Source organism: Brachyhypopomus gauderio, chromosome 10, assembly GCF_052324685.1.
Source record: "Brachyhypopomus gauderio isolate BG-103 chromosome 10, BGAUD_0.2, whole genome shotgun sequence".
In the NCBI taxonomy this organism is placed as follows: Eukaryota; Metazoa; Chordata; class Actinopteri; order Gymnotiformes; family Hypopomidae; genus Brachyhypopomus; species Brachyhypopomus gauderio.
Genome location: NC_135220.1, coordinates 22,408,310 through 22,425,263, shown reverse-complemented (window position 1 = coordinate 22,425,263; position 16,954 = coordinate 22,408,310). Strand labels below are relative to the sequence as shown.

General features: G+C 42.1%; 1 protein-coding gene across 1 annotated transcript in view; it reads left to right on the top strand.

Moving 5' to 3' along the window:
• The window catches only part of ntm (neurotrimin), a 210,260-nt gene that overhangs the window by 14,322 nt on the left and 178,984 nt on the right, over nt 1-16,954 (top strand). The window lies entirely within an intron of this gene.

The following is a 16,954-nucleotide window of genomic DNA, read 5'->3' as shown; positions in this document are numbered from 1 at the left end:
CCGTGTGTTCACCACTAATTATTCTCATTCATACTATGATATGATTATTATTCCTATTCACATTTTTTATGTTCTGTTCATATCATCCAGGTCATTATGTTTTCTGCCATTGGCCGGTTCCTCTTTTGTGTCATCATTCCTCTCTATTTCCTCGTCTACACTTTGCTTTTTTTCACCGCTATTGCCTTTTGGTTTGCCCTGCTGGGTGTAGGACCCACACATGTGTGAAGCTGCTATGTGACAATGAAATGGTGCAGCTTTACTATAATGATGAGAGTATGATGAGAGCCTTTAATAGGAATAGGGTGGGCGTGAGGACTCTTTGCTCTATTGCACAGGGTTGAAAAGACCCGGAAGACTGTAGGGTTGGGGGGGAGGGAGAGAGAGAGGGAGAGGGGACACCCCTGGAGAGAGAGGAGAGAGAGAGAGAGAGAGAGAGAGAGAGAGAGAGAGAGAGAGAGAGAGAGAGAGAGAGAGAGAGAGAGAGAGAGAGAGAGAGAGAGAGGAGAGAGAGAGAGAGAGAGAGAGAGAGAGAGAGAGAGATGACACCCCTTTCTGTTGACTAGTTTATATAGGAAACTGAGGCGGATGCACACGAGTTGTCTTAAGGTTTTACTGTGCCTAGAAATTGTGGTCAGGTTCCAAACTGTCTCAGAACTGTTCACAGATATTTCCCTTGCAGCCGGACTGCGTGTGTGTGTGTGTGAGTGTGTGTGTGTGTGTGTACGTGTGTGTGTGTGTGTGTGTGTGTGTGTGTGTGTCTACAGACAGAACATCATTCCTGCATCTAGGGTGCATAATCTAACATGCACATCAGTCTACCCAGATCATCCCCTGCTATGTGGGCTGCAATAAAGTCTGTGATCAGAACAGACCAAGTCTGTGATTACTGCATTGAGTTTACTGGAAAATATGTTGGATATAATATATACTTTCAAATCTTAGTTATTAAGATACATGGATGTATGATTTTTGAGAGAGTCAGCATGTTTTGTAGTGAGCCTAAATTTCTGCTAATGCTACTGGTGTTTTTGTCTGATCATAGTAAGAAGTTTTAAAAAGGCATCGTTTTTGGCACAAGTGTTCCTGTTGTTGAGCTCTTTTGGTTGTACAGGAAGCATGCCAGAATGTCTTATTGCATAAGTGCAAGCAAGCTGTTCAAATCGCTTTAATTTGTATGTTAGCAATTAAGCTAGGTATGTCTAAATGTTCATAATCCTTTTATTGTATTGTGAGCAGTAGAAAGTTAGCTTGTTGTGCTGTTAGTGCTCCAGTTTCAATTCTGTCTTTCTGAAAGTTAAATTTCTGGCTCATCTCTTAACTGGCCAGTTTATGTTGCCAGATCCTGGTATTTTACCCAAATTCATTTTGGAAAGATGGAGGACAGAAGTATTGCTGTGGTCTGTGGTGTGACACATAGTGGTCTATGGAGTCACACTGGAGTGGTTATTAATTTGTAGGAAAGCCTTAACTTTCACTTTAATATTGTAGAACGTCTGTTTTATCAACAGGAAGATGCTAATGTGGCAGTCCTATGATGAGCAAAGTAAAATGTGTAATCCCATAGCTGGGATTATTTATATGCCAAGGGTCGATGAGATTCATTTCAGATATGAACCGCTTCAGTAAGTTGGATGAAATTATGGGCAAAAGTGAAAGTCATGTATTGCAGAATCTTTCAAAATTTTCCCCTACGGCCCTGTAATCTCCACCCATTAACCTGCAATCTCCACCCATTAACCTGCAATCTCCACCCATTAACCTGTAATCTCCACCCATTAACCTGTAATCTCCACCCATTAACCTGCAATCTCCACCCATTAACCTGTAATCTCCACCCATTAACCTGTAATCTCCACTCATTAACCTGCAATCTCCACCCATTAACCTGTAATCTCCACCCATTAACCTGTAGTCTCCACCCATTAACCTGCAATCTCCACCCATTAACCTGTAGTCTCCACCCATTAACCTGCAATTTCCACCCATTAACCTGTAGTCTCCACCCATTAACCTGTAGTCTCCACCCATTAACCTGTAATCTCCACCCATTAACCTGCAATCTCCACCCATTAACCTGTAATCTCCACCCATTAACCTGTAGTCTCCACCCATTAACCTGTAATCTCCACCCATTAACCTACAATCTCCACCCATTAACCTGTAATCTCCACCCATTAACCTGTAGTCTCCACCCATTAACCTGTAATCTCCACCCATTAACCTACAATCTCCACCCATTAACCTGTAATCTCCACCCATTAACCTGCAATCTCCACCCATTAACCTAGCCAATGCATTGTAGAGCGGAGGGGAGGCATGAATGGCTCAACAATGAAACGTTGGGAGACTTTACTGAGCGACAGCAGAGCAGTGTACAAGAGTGACATCTTTGGCTTTGCAAACCAAAATATAATAAATCAACCAGTTTTTAAAATCTGACCATTTATGACTGTGGACATTCCAAACCATGACATTTTAACTAGTTATCTAATAAGAGCAACTGGATTGAAAGACTGCGATCCTTGAACTTGGCCAGGTCCTCTGATGTCATGGATCACACGGTGGTAGCTAGCTCTCTCATGGTGGTTCATGCTGTGAATGTGTCTGAATATGATTGTTGAGGGACTGAAGAGTGGTATCTAATTCAGAAGTCTCTGACCCTTATTGGTTAAGGCGTAAATTGGAAACCTCAGCATTGATGGAGTGTGCATCCATTTTGCTTTGCAGTTTGTTTACAGCGTCCTTGATGAGAGCATTGATGCATTTCAGTTCTTTTGAATCTTGGAACGTGTCTCCCTTCTGGGTCTCCATGTCTGTAGCAGTCAACAGCAGTGTTATGACGCACCTCGCAGGTCCTTTTCAGGGTTTGTACGGGTGCTTGAAATCCTGGAAAATGCTTGAATATTAACGTTCTGTTTTTGAGAAAGTGCTTGAAAATGCTTTATTCTGACTAAATAGGATTGCTTAAAGAAATAATTGCAGAGCGTAAAATAATAAAAGGCTTCGCTCATGCCACCACGTATGTGTGACAACAAATTCCGGCTCTTTCTCATAATCTAAGAGCAAGTTGGCTCACAAGGACCTGGCTCTTTTTGCCCCTAGATGCAACATAGTTTTACTGCTTCTGTGTTCTTTTTTTAAATATGGCTAATTTAAAATTATTATTCTATAGCATCATAAAGACAGGACGAGAGAGTGAAATAAAGAAAAGCGGCTCTTTTGAAGGGGAGCGACTCCCAACTGATTCAAGGAGTCTGTGAGACCTGCTAGCTTCCAGTCTGTGTGAGACCTGCTAGCTTCCAGTCTGTGTGAGACCTGCTAGCTTCCAGTCTGTGCCGTGTTCCCTCGCAGACACAGTGAGCCGGTGATAACAGCAATAACATGATCGCTAGCAGCTTGTGTGGGGCTGCTATCTGCCAGTCAGGTTTCGTGTTTTCCTTGTCCCCTCGCAGTCAGCGAAAACAACACCGATATGCCGGGAGGTTGCCATTTTAACGAGTGTTGGCTGAGAAACGACAAACACAAGCCGTGGATAAGCCGAGGAAAAAGCCCACGAGTAGCCTCCTGCAAAGTCTGCAAAAAGGACGTGCAGCTTTTCAGAATGCCACATTTTTAATCATAAAACTTATTTTGTTTTAATTTCTTCTCCTTCTGCTATTACCAAACAAGTCTAGTTGTGTTTACATTAACATAATACAATTTCTTGCAGTGTGACAAAAAGCAAATCAATTTTGAGTATTCATAAATGCTCTCAACTCACCCCCAAATTTGACATACTACAGTAACTGCTCAATCAAACGAACAGGGTAAACGTGCAGTGAAGAACACTGATATTTAAATATTTAAACTGACACCAGTAAATCTATAATTCCTGCTGTTTACTTACTTAGAAGTATTTTTTGTTCTCAATAGCATAGTCGCTGTGAAGTGTGGAGAATAGTTTTGCAATATATTGATTATCACTTATCATCATGATGCTGATTATAAGCTTAACATACGCTGAATTGCAGTTTTGAGATCACTTATCATTAATTTACCACAGCTGAAAGGTGCTGGAAAAACTTGAAAATGGGCCTTGAAAGTACTTGAAAAGTGCTTGAATTTTACCTTGTAAAAGATGTATGAACCCTGCCTTTGTGGGCGTACCATACAAGAATTCATGGACACATACACTCCACTGGGTTTCAGTCATTTTCTTTATCTTCATACATTTCAAACAGTGCGTAAACCCAAACAGGAGTATCCCTTGAGGGTCAGCTTATGCAAACACAAAATACAAACAAAAATAACTAACACCTACCTGACAACGAACTTCATTGAAATCAAACAAGAACACCCAACACTACCCTGACTCACTAATACAAAAAAGATGCCATGGGTCAGTCACAACATGGCAATTTACAGAGCAGTTCATTGTTCTGATGGCCAATCATGTCCTGGTCAATCACAACTGACTGAGTCATAACATCCAGACATGCAACAACGAGTACCCATGATGCCTTGTTCCGAGTGGAGTGAGGAGGTGGAGGGTGAAGATGACTCCTTGACTGCTCTTTTGTGCACAACATCCATTCAGTTGATCACGGAGGTCGGAATTAAAGAAATGTGATTTTCCTACAGAATTTAGGAGCCAGAGAAGCGAGAACCAATTCAAGTTGGCAATTTAGTCAAGGTCCAATCTGAAAGACCCTGATATTGGTTTTATATAAGAAAATATTCTGTAGCAAAAATTACGAAGTGAAAAATGATGCTTGCATAAGCTTGCAGTCCATGTGCGTTGGAACATATGCAAGATATTGCACATATTGGCCCAACAAGGACATGATTGGCTTATAATTGGCCTTTACCAGTGGATAAGTTTTATCTTTTCTGGAAAACAGATTCCCCCGATTCAAGTTCCTTTAGATCCACTGTGAAAATCAAGACCAGAAAGCACTCTAAGGCAATTTGAGAAAGTCCTGAACATGCAGGAGATAGGAATAGGCTAAAAATAATATTCATACTATGTGTGTTTGGACATCGCAGTGAGCACTGTAAGGTCAGTTGTGAGGAAAAGGAGCATGTTTAATACCACCCTGGAACTGCCAGACCAGGCAGTCCCTCAGAACTTAGTAACCAACCCGTTCTTGAAGGTCTCTCGAAGACAAGGAGAGACCCACAATCACTTTGAAGGAGCTACAGAGTTTAATGGCTCAAACTGGAGTGCACCAACTACATCAAAAACTCTACATACAATGTCATGTATAGCATAGTGCAGGAGTGGCCAACCTGCAGCTCGCGAGTCGCATTTTTGACAGGTTGGCCACCCCTGGCATAGTGTGTAGAAAGAAGCCTTTACTAAATGATCGTCCATGCAAGTTTGATGTTTGCCAAAACATTGCCAGAAGTTTGTGGTCTGAAAATGGAGGTTTTTGCCAGAATTAGAAATGCATGTGGCACAAAACTTACAGTGACTATTCCTGAACCAACACTGTCCTGACAGAATGTAGGTGGCATCATCATGTTGTGGTGATGCTTTTCCTCAGCAGGAATACAGGAACGTACTGCAAAACAACCTGCTTCAGTCAGCTAAACAAGGAAAAGGCTGTGGTGAAAGTTCACCTTTCAGCAGAACACCGGTCCTGTGCACAAGGCCGTAGTGACACTGGAGCAGCAACAAAAGTGTGAAATGTTCCACACTGGCCCAGTTGTAGTCCAGGTCTCCATTCTGAGAGAATCGCTTCTCAGATTTTTAGACTTTTAGACTTTTTTTCTGTTGACAAATAATGTACTTTTGACTTATGCACTTTGACTGAATATGTACTTTGGGTATATTGAATTAGAATACAAATTTTCTCCGGAGCAATATGTGTATCAGTTGCAATTTACTACTGAAAAGAAGTTTGCAAAAGCATTTGTTTCAGAATAATGTAATAAGAGCCTTCATTTAAAGCTTTTAGTTCCTGTAATGTTGAGTCAACTAATTTAATGTTTTTCAAAATAATTACAGAATGTCAGATATTGCTTGCAGTTAGTGGTGCAAGGTATTTTTTAAATTGCTATTAATCTGTTCCCTCGAATGTTTGTTGCAGTAATTAATGAAGCAGTTTAAATATGTCCTCAAGTAAAGTCGCTCTGCTGTTTTGTTCAAGATCCCTTGGAGGGGCAAACAGGGATCAAACATCAAAATGCAGTACCAATCTTTACCAGCAGGGTCTCATGGTATATACAATACTGGTATAGGTGTATAATGTAATGAAAATGTAATCGCAAATCCAACCATCTGAGTGCCTAGAAAACCTTTATTAAATGTTGGACCTGTGAGAAAACATGTACGGTGCTGTTAGAATGTACATTCCATATAAAGTTATTTCACTACTGATTTGGCTAATTGTTTAACTCTTGGTATTTGTGTAAGTCACTCAGAATGGCGTCTTGATATTTTTTACTGTCAAGCTTGAAGTGCCCTCTGGATCGCTTTAGAGGACAGATGCTTTATTCAGAGCCAGAGTCACTAGTCATGCTGTCAATAATCAATTAGCCTCCTGACAACTTGGGAGCCCCAGGAACCTCGTGGTGCACCTTCACCTTCATGAAGCACTGACTTCAGCCTGGCTGTTGCGGTGCTTATTGGATAAATATATACAGCACTAGCTGAAATCCCTTCATGTTTAGAGGCCAGGGCACTGGGGCTCATCACTTCAGCTTACAGGTAGTACCTTTACAGGTAAGTACCCATACAGGTGAAGCCCATAGCTGGTGAAGCTGCTATTTTTTTCTTGTATTTAATTTGTAGTAGAAATGATCTGTTTACAATTTCAAACTTATTGTGGGCTTTACCCCACTGTAAAACACTGTTGTGCAGTACTTTAACAGGTTTAACAAAGCTCTCAGAATGAAACTCAGTGGTTAGGCTTGCTATGAATATCCTCAGAACTGAGGATTGTGTGTAGGAGGATGCCAGTTGGAATGAAGAGCTCATGGAAAAGTCTCTGATGAAGAAATCCATTTATCTAATTAAGAGCTTTTATCCTTGTAGGCAGACACACACATCTCTCAGGCGGATCGAATGTGGCATCAGAAGCAAATGAGGGACAGTAAAAATCAAATGATTTTATTTCATATCTTTGTGGGTGCCATGATCAATTGTGATTTTTAGAAAGACTTTTAATAAGGAATGAATAAAAGAGTGAGAAGTAATGTATGTAATGATCCATGTAACTGACGTGTTGGACAGGAAGTGATTTGGTTTGAAAACTAGAATGAACCGCTGAGGGGTTGTGTGTGTTCTTCAGCACCCAGAGGGTTACTGTGGCTTCATGTCAAAGGTCATGGAATGAGCAACCTGAACCAAAAGGAGGAATTGGTAGCAGAATCAGTACCAACACTAAAGATCAAATGGAATTAACGTGTGTGTTTTTTCCTCATTAAGATTCTTTAACATCATTTTTGACTGACAGATTGAGTTCAGTATTAGAATTGCCATGGTAATATGAATCCTAATACAGACCCTCATACTGAATCCTGTTCCACTCTCCAAATTAGCTGCCAGTGCATCACAATACCAAAGGGGATATCACAAACTGGCCGACTTCATTTTAGGTGAAGCAATTGCTCTTCTGTTGGCCTTCGGTCCTGAACTGAATACAAATCAAACCGTTTCTAGAACTAGAGTTTCAGCATGACGGGGGGAGAATAAAAGATGGCAACAAAAGGAAACAGGTCCCCTGAAAACCTCTTCTACGGCTGTTCGAAAGATACGTGTTGATAAAAGGCGCCCCAACCCCGGCGTATTCCGTTTGAACCAGAGACGATAAGGACGAGGCTGACGCAGAACGAAGAACGGAGAAAGTAAAGAATGTTTCGTATGTCAACAGACGTGAAGGCGCTGTTTGAGCAGGAAATGTAGCCTGTGGAACCGTAGCCAAGTGTGAAAGGTGAATAAAAGGCCCTTGGCAGGCCCCCCTGTCCCGTTGCCCCCCCCCATTCTCCTGACTGTAAAGCTGAAAGCTCTGGGGCCTGACTCAAACACTCATCAGCTCACTACGGCTGCCAGCACTAGCGGCTCTGACACTTTATCAGACATCTGAGTCCTTACATCAGAACATATCAGACTGCTTCAGAAACCTGATATTTACAAGCAAGTATTCACCCTGGAATTGTGATGGGTAAGGGGCATGTAAATCTGTGAAATTGTAACAGTACTTTTATCTGTTATCCTTGCATATGTTGAGTAAGTACCAAGAGTGATTTTTGCAAATTTTAACATTGCGGTAGTAGAGAAAATTATGATGAGTTGTTTACCATTCCAAGTACTTGAAATGCCTACAGCCTGGCCTTCCTAGCCCTGTAACTACTCTGAAAACAAATGCTCCTGGATTCACGATCATATGTGGTACAGGAACTAAGAGACAGCAGCTCTGAGGTCATAGTCACCCAAATGAACGATGCAGTGCAGACCATTTCTGCAGCCCAGCATGGCTTATTTAGGAAAGGTTGATCATGGCTTTGTTGCTCACAAGGGAGGTGAGTGTGCGCACACGCGTGTGTGTGTGTGCATGCTTGTTTGTGTGCGTGCGCGCGTTCATGCGTGTGTGTGTGTGCGTGCGCGTGAGTGTGTGAGAGAGAGGGATAGAGAGAGAGAATGTGGCATATCCACCCCTCCATCCTATCCCCTGTACACGCGAGTGTGTGTGAGACAGAGAGAGATCCCCCACCACCTTACCTTCCTGTGTGTGGTGTGTGTGTGTGTGTGTGTGAGAGAGAGAGGGAGAGGGAGAGAGAGAGAGAGATGTGGCATATCCCCTCTGGTTATGAGCCAGCTTAAGATCACATAATGCAATAAGTCAATCCCTCTGGTGCTGTGATGTTTTGTGCATGATAGAACTCCTTTAACACGTGAATTCTCTGTGCTATCTCTAGGAATGTTTTGAATGTGATTAACCTGATTACTATTTATGATGCATTTTTCGAAAAGATAAGTCCATCAGGACAGACTATTGATTCATTGTGTACTGTGCTCCTGCCTGTGAATTCTGGATCAGTTCTAAATGCCCTGTAGTAAAATAGTTTCTTCTTCTTTGGCCAAATTCTGTTGTTAAAATATAAAATATATATTGTTAATATTGGAACGTGTCCTCTTCCAATATTCCTGTTACATCTGATTCAACTTAATAGGTGCTAAGTCTCTAATCATTTGTGTTGGCCTTAGTTCTGTGATCATGTATGCTTTTTGGCAGAAGATTTTGTGACCAATCCAGTGGAGTTACAGGCATCTGGTCAATAGCCCAGACATTTCTAAATAAGAATAAATATGGTTGGCTGGCATGGCCACGCTCACACGCCATGCCAGTCTGACAAATCTCTGGAGATTTTTTAGATTATGATCGTATAGATCTTGAAATTCACAAATCTTGGAATCCTTTTTCGATGGTTTCTTACTCCAATGGCACTCCAAACCCATAAGGCTTTAAACTACATACCCAAGCATCTGGCTCGGTTGTGGTTGTTTTATTCATTTCAGATCAAAGACAAATCCACTTCAGTGTAAGTATTTAAAATTGCTTTAAAGTGAATGTCTCCTTGTTGTGAGTTGTATAGAAAGACAAAAAGAACCATATTACATGCTTAGAAGCATATTACACACACTCTTCTCAGAACCATATTAAACGCTTGCTTCATAGTAATGGTGAGAGGCCTGTCAGGTCATTAGCAGTTAGCCCCTGATTGCATTGTTCCTTTTAACCTGCTCTTGGTGGCCATCAGCTGTATCTGTAGAATCGGCCGTAGAACGCCAGCTGGAAGGCAGGATATGGAAAGTAACCCTTTCTGAAAGCCCGATGCTATAAGTGGTGATCATTTAGTATCACACTCTGTCTCTGTGTGACACATGTGGAACTCTTTTGCTTCTCTTTCTCTTTTGCAGTCAGGGTTGTGAACAATCCATTAAGAGTCTTAATGTGGCGTTGTGTTTAGTGCGCCTTAGTCCGCTGCCCATTTACCCTACTGTCGTTTCATTATGGCATCGGCTCTAATGTGCTCAGCCAGCGTTTGTGCGTTTGGGTCATTTATTAACGAGAGCCTTCATAACGAGTGGTTATTCGTGCTGCTCTGAGGCGTAGTGAACACTCCAGGTGATGCACAAAAGCTCATTCATCCAGAGGGAGGGCTCGAGACCACGAGTCTAGCAGGGTTTCAGGCTTGCGCTCGGCCAGCAAGCTAGTGAGGATCGCATCTGTGGCTGGTAATCCAGTTAGGAGTAGATGCCAGTCGCTCGCTATGACACTATCTGGACCTCTAAGGGAAGATGCCTCTTATTCTTTGAGCAAAAGTCATCGACCTAAAGTTGGGGATCTGTAGTTGTAGAGAGAACTGCTTTAATGTGCTATAAAAAAATACTCTTTGAATTACTCTTTGTAATTCTAGGAGCATGTTCGACTAGTACTAACATACTACTGTCATGTTTCAGCAGCTACAGAAGCTATCCAGTCATGTGTATACTCAAGATCACAAGCTGTGTTTTGAAAGCAGTTTGATATGGGTGTCTGGTTTAGTCTGTACAAAAGGAGATAATGTGTATACATTAGTCTTTCCAAGTGCATGGTGTTTGGTTCACACTGCTGTGACGAATTTGTTTTGGGTGCCACTGCAAAGCTATCACCCCCTTGATTAGGCCGCCTTGGCCTTTAGGTGATAATGCATCAGCTATTGAGAGTAATGGTTTTACATAAGCACCATCTTTCCACGCTCATACCTGACCTTTGGGGTTTGATGTTTTATTGTCGGTCCATTCTCTCCAACCTGCACCTATCTGCAGGCGGAACTGTTGTAACGCTGTCTCCGCTGTCGGCTTTATGGAAATGAATCACAGCTATCCGGGCCAATGTGCTTGTGTGACAAAATGACTAACAACTGTATGTGTGCTGCATCACAATGCAGGGCCTACCTGCATACGCCCATGCTGGAGTGTGTGTGAGTGTGTGAGTGTGTAGTATGATGATGCATCCGGGATGGACCAGGAGTGCTGTGAGGCGATGACTGCATTACTGTGATAACATGTATGTGGCTGATGGCAGAGCTGATCAAGACAGTGTGTGTGTATGTGTTTTGTGTGATAAAATAAGGCTCTCTGTTTTCACATTTGTGATGTGCTGTCTTGATGTAGAGTCCTGTGATTTTTACAGCACTGTGAGTGACACTGGCAGGTGTGATTAATTACGTGTGAAGGACACACATGCCCACAACACCTCCAGAAGGGTCAAAGGTGAGGTCTAACGCACCAGCCCAACACCCTTAAACCTAACGCTTGTCAAACCTCACTGAAACCTACCCCTCACTCAGACCTCACTCAGACCTCAGCCCCTCCCTCAAACCTACCCCTCATCAAACCTCAGCCCGTCACTCAAACCTCACTCAAACATTCAAATCTCAGCACATTACGCAAACACTCAGGACCTCACTCAAAAGCTCAATCCTCAGCCCCTCACTCAAACCTCAGCCCCTCACTCAAACCTCACTCAAACGTTCAAATCTCAGCACATTACTCAAACACTCAGGACCTCACTCAAAAGCTCAATCCTCAGCCCCTCACTCAAACCTCAGCCCCTCACTCAAACCTCAGCCTGTCACTCAAACCTCACTCAAACGCTCAAACCTCAGCCCGTCACTCAAACCTCAGCCCCTCACTCTGTGAATCCTGAAATCCACCCTGGCCTCCCCAGGGATTACCACATCCAGCCACTGGCACCGCTGTCTTACTGGCAGTCAGTGCCGCATTACGTCAACAGCTCAGTAAAAAAAATGTTGTAATAATGCTTCTGAATATATCTTTGTGTCACTGCTTGTGTGTGTGTTGGTTTGTGTTCACAATATGTGGAAACAATCATGCAACCCATGGAGATGTTGTCCTGAGTGCACAAGCCTTCTGCAGGAGTGGAACTGACTTGGGAACAGTGCTAAAGTGAGCACGTTCATGTCTTTTTAATCTGTGGGAATATCAGAGGTCCTTGAATGAACACAAAGCATGTTAAGCCTATGTGATGCCACACGGCTAATTGTGAAGGGTTGAACACAAGCTCCATTTATTCAGTTGGTAGGCACTGGCTGTATGTGAGCTGCATACACTAAGTCTGCAGTCAGCAGGCTTCTATTCAGTCTTAACTGTTGGCTGCATACAGTGTGAATGTTTCATCAAAGTAATGACTATAATGATCATTCCTATATGCCAATGGTGTAACTAGGATCTTCTGGCCCCCAATGCAAAATGAAATCAATGCCCCCGATATATAACTTCACTGCAGACTTCAGAATGAGACTGCCTGCTGATATAAAAGCAAGAGAAACATCAAAAGCATCAACTGTGCCATTTAAACATATGACATGCATGCCCACTGTGTGTGTGTGTGTGTGTGTGTGTGTGTGTGTGTGTGTGTGTGTGTGTGTGTGTGTGTGTGTGTGTGTGTGTGTGTGTGTTATATATATATGTTCAGCCAAACGCTCACGTTTTTATTTTCTCAGTTTTTGTGCTTGAATTTGAACTTGGCAACTTCACAGCTGGCACCCGTACACAACAGATTATATTAAAATAATCAAAGCTTTCACTATCATTCATCTAAACATTTATGCTAGACTGCCTATTTGGATCACAATAAATATGCCATACTTAACATACTACTGGATAAATAAGAATTTTCCTGAGAACCATGACCACACAGTGTGCATATTTTGATAAAATACACATTTGGATAGATTTTTATATTCACTTTAATGAAATTGCTTTTATGTTTTAGAGAGAATTTAGAGTTCTAAATAATGAGTATATCATGTTTGAAAGCTCATTTTAAAAACAGCATGTCAATTTGTTTTGAGACAGACTGGTTGAGACGCATGAGCAAGAGGGGCTTAAGAGAAGACCAGAGTGTGAGAAGCAGTGTGTGTTTAGGCTGACAGGGGAGGGATCTTGGGAAGTTAAAGCTTCCATTTGTGAAGCTGCACAGTGCATTGCTTTGTGAAGTATGCATAGCTGCGTTGTGAAGTATGCATAGCTGCATTGTGAAGTATGCATAGCTGCATTGTGAAGTATGCATCACACATATCCTGACAAAGGACCCAGTTGGTGTGGACCCTCCTGCACCATGGGCCCCAGAGTAACTGCCACCAGAGCAACTGCCCCCCTGCTGATGCTGGTACTCCACTGTGATATGCTGCCCTATTGCGTTCCTTTAATTACAGTCATTTTTAACTCGCACATTCAGTGAAACCCATGAACTAAGAGCTATTTTTCACCATTGAAATATAGTGCTTTATATAATATTTTGATCAAACTCCAAGACTGTTTATAGGTCCATATGGTCCTGTGAGTGGGTGGGCGGGTGGGCATGGACTCTTACAGTCCTGTAGCCTACATGTTTGGTTAATCGTCTGAGTGCCTTTAAGCTGTGAGTTTTTTTTAAGTCCTTACAGATGGCTAAGGAAGATCATCTGGATGCTTGTCTCTCTCTTTGACACCATGACCTCATCAGGTGAGTGGAGGATGGAGTAGGGTGCCTGCCACTTATCTTCCATCATGAAGTAATACTGGCAAATTCCTAATTGGTATGTTTGGCTAACTCAGGGTTAGCATCAATGCCCATGGAATTGAACTGAGTTAGCATCAATGCCCATGGAGTTGAACTGAGTTAGCATCAATGCCCATGGAGTTGAACTTGCCATGATGTTTTATTCTGCTTGGGAAAACAGCATTACATACCATAAAAGAACATGTGCATTTTTGTAGTTTAGTGATTGCTGTTTGGGATTAGATAGAAACAAAGTGTTTGTTTGTTTGTTTCTTTCTTTCTTTCTTTGCATATTCTGAACCTCAGCAGCTGTCATCTGGCTGAAGTGTGTTAGCACTGCCTGAAGCATTGGCTGCTTCAGCTGTGCTCTCGTTTCTGAGACATGTCTCTCATATGAAGCATTTCCCTAAAATGAAAACTACGTTTGCAAAGATTGGGGGAGGAACTGAACTGAAATGCCAAATTGATTCCAAGTCTAGGTTTTGTGGCAATTTCTGGGAGTAGAGTGATTGTAGAGGGATGTTACTTATGTGTTGTCAGAAGAACCCTTTCTAGAGGAAGCCAGTCATGATTGCCATTCAGTATACTATTGCTCAATGTCTATCCTTGCCCAGAATAAATCATCTGGACAGAAATCAGTATTCCTCCCTGTCTTACCCACCAGTGCTCTGGGCTGCTGAAATATGTCAAACCCAGCTTGGAGTGGTGTTACTGTTTGAGTGGAACCAGATCAGGTTTGTAATTCTGGATCATGTAGTACTAGATCAAAGATTAGATCATCAAAGCACACTTGCAGTTATGATGGCAGGTCTTTTTAACACTGATAGCAGCAGTGCAGCCTTTGACTCAAGTATGAGATGCTTGGTGGCACCATGCTAAACTCTGGCTGCATCTGGCTCTTATTCTGAGATCCATGTTTTTATTTTTTAAATCTTGATTGCATTTTTTAACATGCCATTGACTTGGCTGATCATGATTGTGATTACTCGCTGAATGTCATATGAATGCAAACTACAATGGGAAAGACTATTTAGACTTTGAGTAGGAAATCTTATTGCAGCTGAAAATGTTGGGGTGTGGTAGAAATCACAGAAATATGAGAGTGGACACTAGTGTCCAGAGGACCAGAGACCAACAGACAGGGTCTGCCATGAAACGGTGCTAATGTGGTTTATCACATAAAGTCTGTGTAATTGTAATTTGTGCAGTATAGTTCTTGGATTTCGGCGTTAGCAGGTGCACTGATAACATGCTCATCGAATAAACAAATTACTTATTTCAAAAACCTTTACTGAGCAAATTTCACCAAAATTTTCTTTTCTCCTGTTCCCATTAAAATATTTAGTTCTAAACACATTGTCATGGATGTAGAACACGAAGGAAAAAAATGAGTTAGCTAAGGTGCGTCCCAAACTGAAAGTTTAATGAAACAAAAGAAACTGAACCTAAAAGCTCACTCACGAGAGCTGAAGGGAGCCGACGTAACGATCCGTGACCAACAACGATCACAAAAACAAAGAAGACTTCAAAAGAGCAGAAGGTTGTAACCCACAGGGGGTGGTCACTCCGAGGGAGACTTTCAGCTAGCTGACGCTTTATAGTATTGGTCAAATGGTGTAAATGTTTTTTTTTTCTGATAGGTCAAATAAAATTGTGTTATTCACACGCTCCATGCATGTGAATAATTCGTATTCTTCGCATCTGTTGCGAATTATTGCACGTTTCAATGCGGCAACATTGTAAATACGATATATCGGTCAGGTCTGTTTTGTTTGCAGTTTATCGTTTTAGCACAGCATGGGATTCATATAGAGCTGTTTGTTTGTCTGATTGTATGTTTGTCTGATTGTTTGCTCATTTCGTTTCCTTTTAATGTTCTTTTGTCTTTGGCTATCAGGAGGAGACCAATTTTCTGCAGAAAACTTTGCACTGTGCTGTTAATTATCACAGCCCACTGTTTACCTGTCTGTAAATAGAGTGAATAAATAGGTATAAATAGAGTGAATAAATAAATCTAAATATAGTGCAGAAACAGTTCTTTGAACTGACGGTCTGAGGCCCACCCGAGTGTTCTCTGGACACCCTCGATGCAGAAGAACATCCAGGAGATGATTCTACAGTTCCTCTGACTAGCCAACATCAGCGCTCTGGGGCCAGGGGAGGTTTGTGGTGTTCTGCATATTGCACCATGCTGAATTCTTGGATCGGATTCAGGTGACCAGTTTGAAATGTTTCTCAGAGGCATTTTTTTAAACAAGAAAAACACAATAAAGTAAATATTGATATCAGCTGACTTGTAAATTTGATTCTAAAACTTTGCCACAATCAATATTTTGTATATGACCCTGTGTGTTACATCTGATGCTCTGTACAGCTGGGCAGCAGCGCATGTAATATTTGCCTGAATATGTGAGCTGTCAGGTTAGATTGTAATGCCTCTTTATCTTTCTGCCTGGTCCTGTATGTCTGCTTCTCTCTCTCCATCTCTGTGCTGCAGTAGGCTTTCATGCCGCTGCCTTGTCTGCCTGAATCTTCGATTGTGAGCCAGTTCTCGGAGGAGAAGGGCTAATTTTCTCACTCGGCTACGCGCTGCTCTGGTGCTTTGAAAGGTGGTGTTCTTTAAAGCACGAGACAGCGGCCTGCCCGGCCTCCACGCTGAGCCTGTCATTAATGCAAAGGTCAGAGCGGGTGGGAGGGCAGGTAGCAGAGCCGTGAGCGATGAGCATCGCTGTACTTCATCCCAATCAAACAGAGGACACCAGATGAAAGCCTGTCTGTCTCGGCGTCCTCCATGACTTCTGCATGGACTCTTCCACTCTAGTGGGTGTATAGAAGTAGCACGACCCAGTCACCCACATCCTAGCTGTATTTCCTTTATTTATTTATCTCTTTATTTTTGATGCCTGCTGTCGTCACTACACTTTTTCTTGTTCCTCCACATTGTCTCCTCTGTACCGCTGTGCTTTAGGTTTTTAATTACCTGAAAGGGAGATTGCATAAAGCATTCTTCATGTGCCTGAGTAATATCAGGTTCTTGGCCAGCACTTTTCATTTAATCTGTGTTGAATTGTTTTATCTGATGTCTGAATTGGGATCATGGAGGAGGTCCTTCATTAATACCAGCACTGCAGTACCTGCGAATCCTCTGTGGCAGGACGATAATGAATGGATGGAAGGAGCTTGAGTTTGTTTCGTTTTCTGACTCATGGATTCATACTGGTCTGTGTCCCATTGCCTCATAGAGCCATACTGGTCTGTGTCCAATTCCCTGATCAGCAACTAGTGCATATGGATCTGCTATGCATTATTTCTAGTGAATAATTACAGTGCTGCTAACACTAAAGCTCATATTACAGTGCTGCTAACACTAGAGCTCATATTACAGTGCTGCTAACACTAAAGCTCATATTACAGTG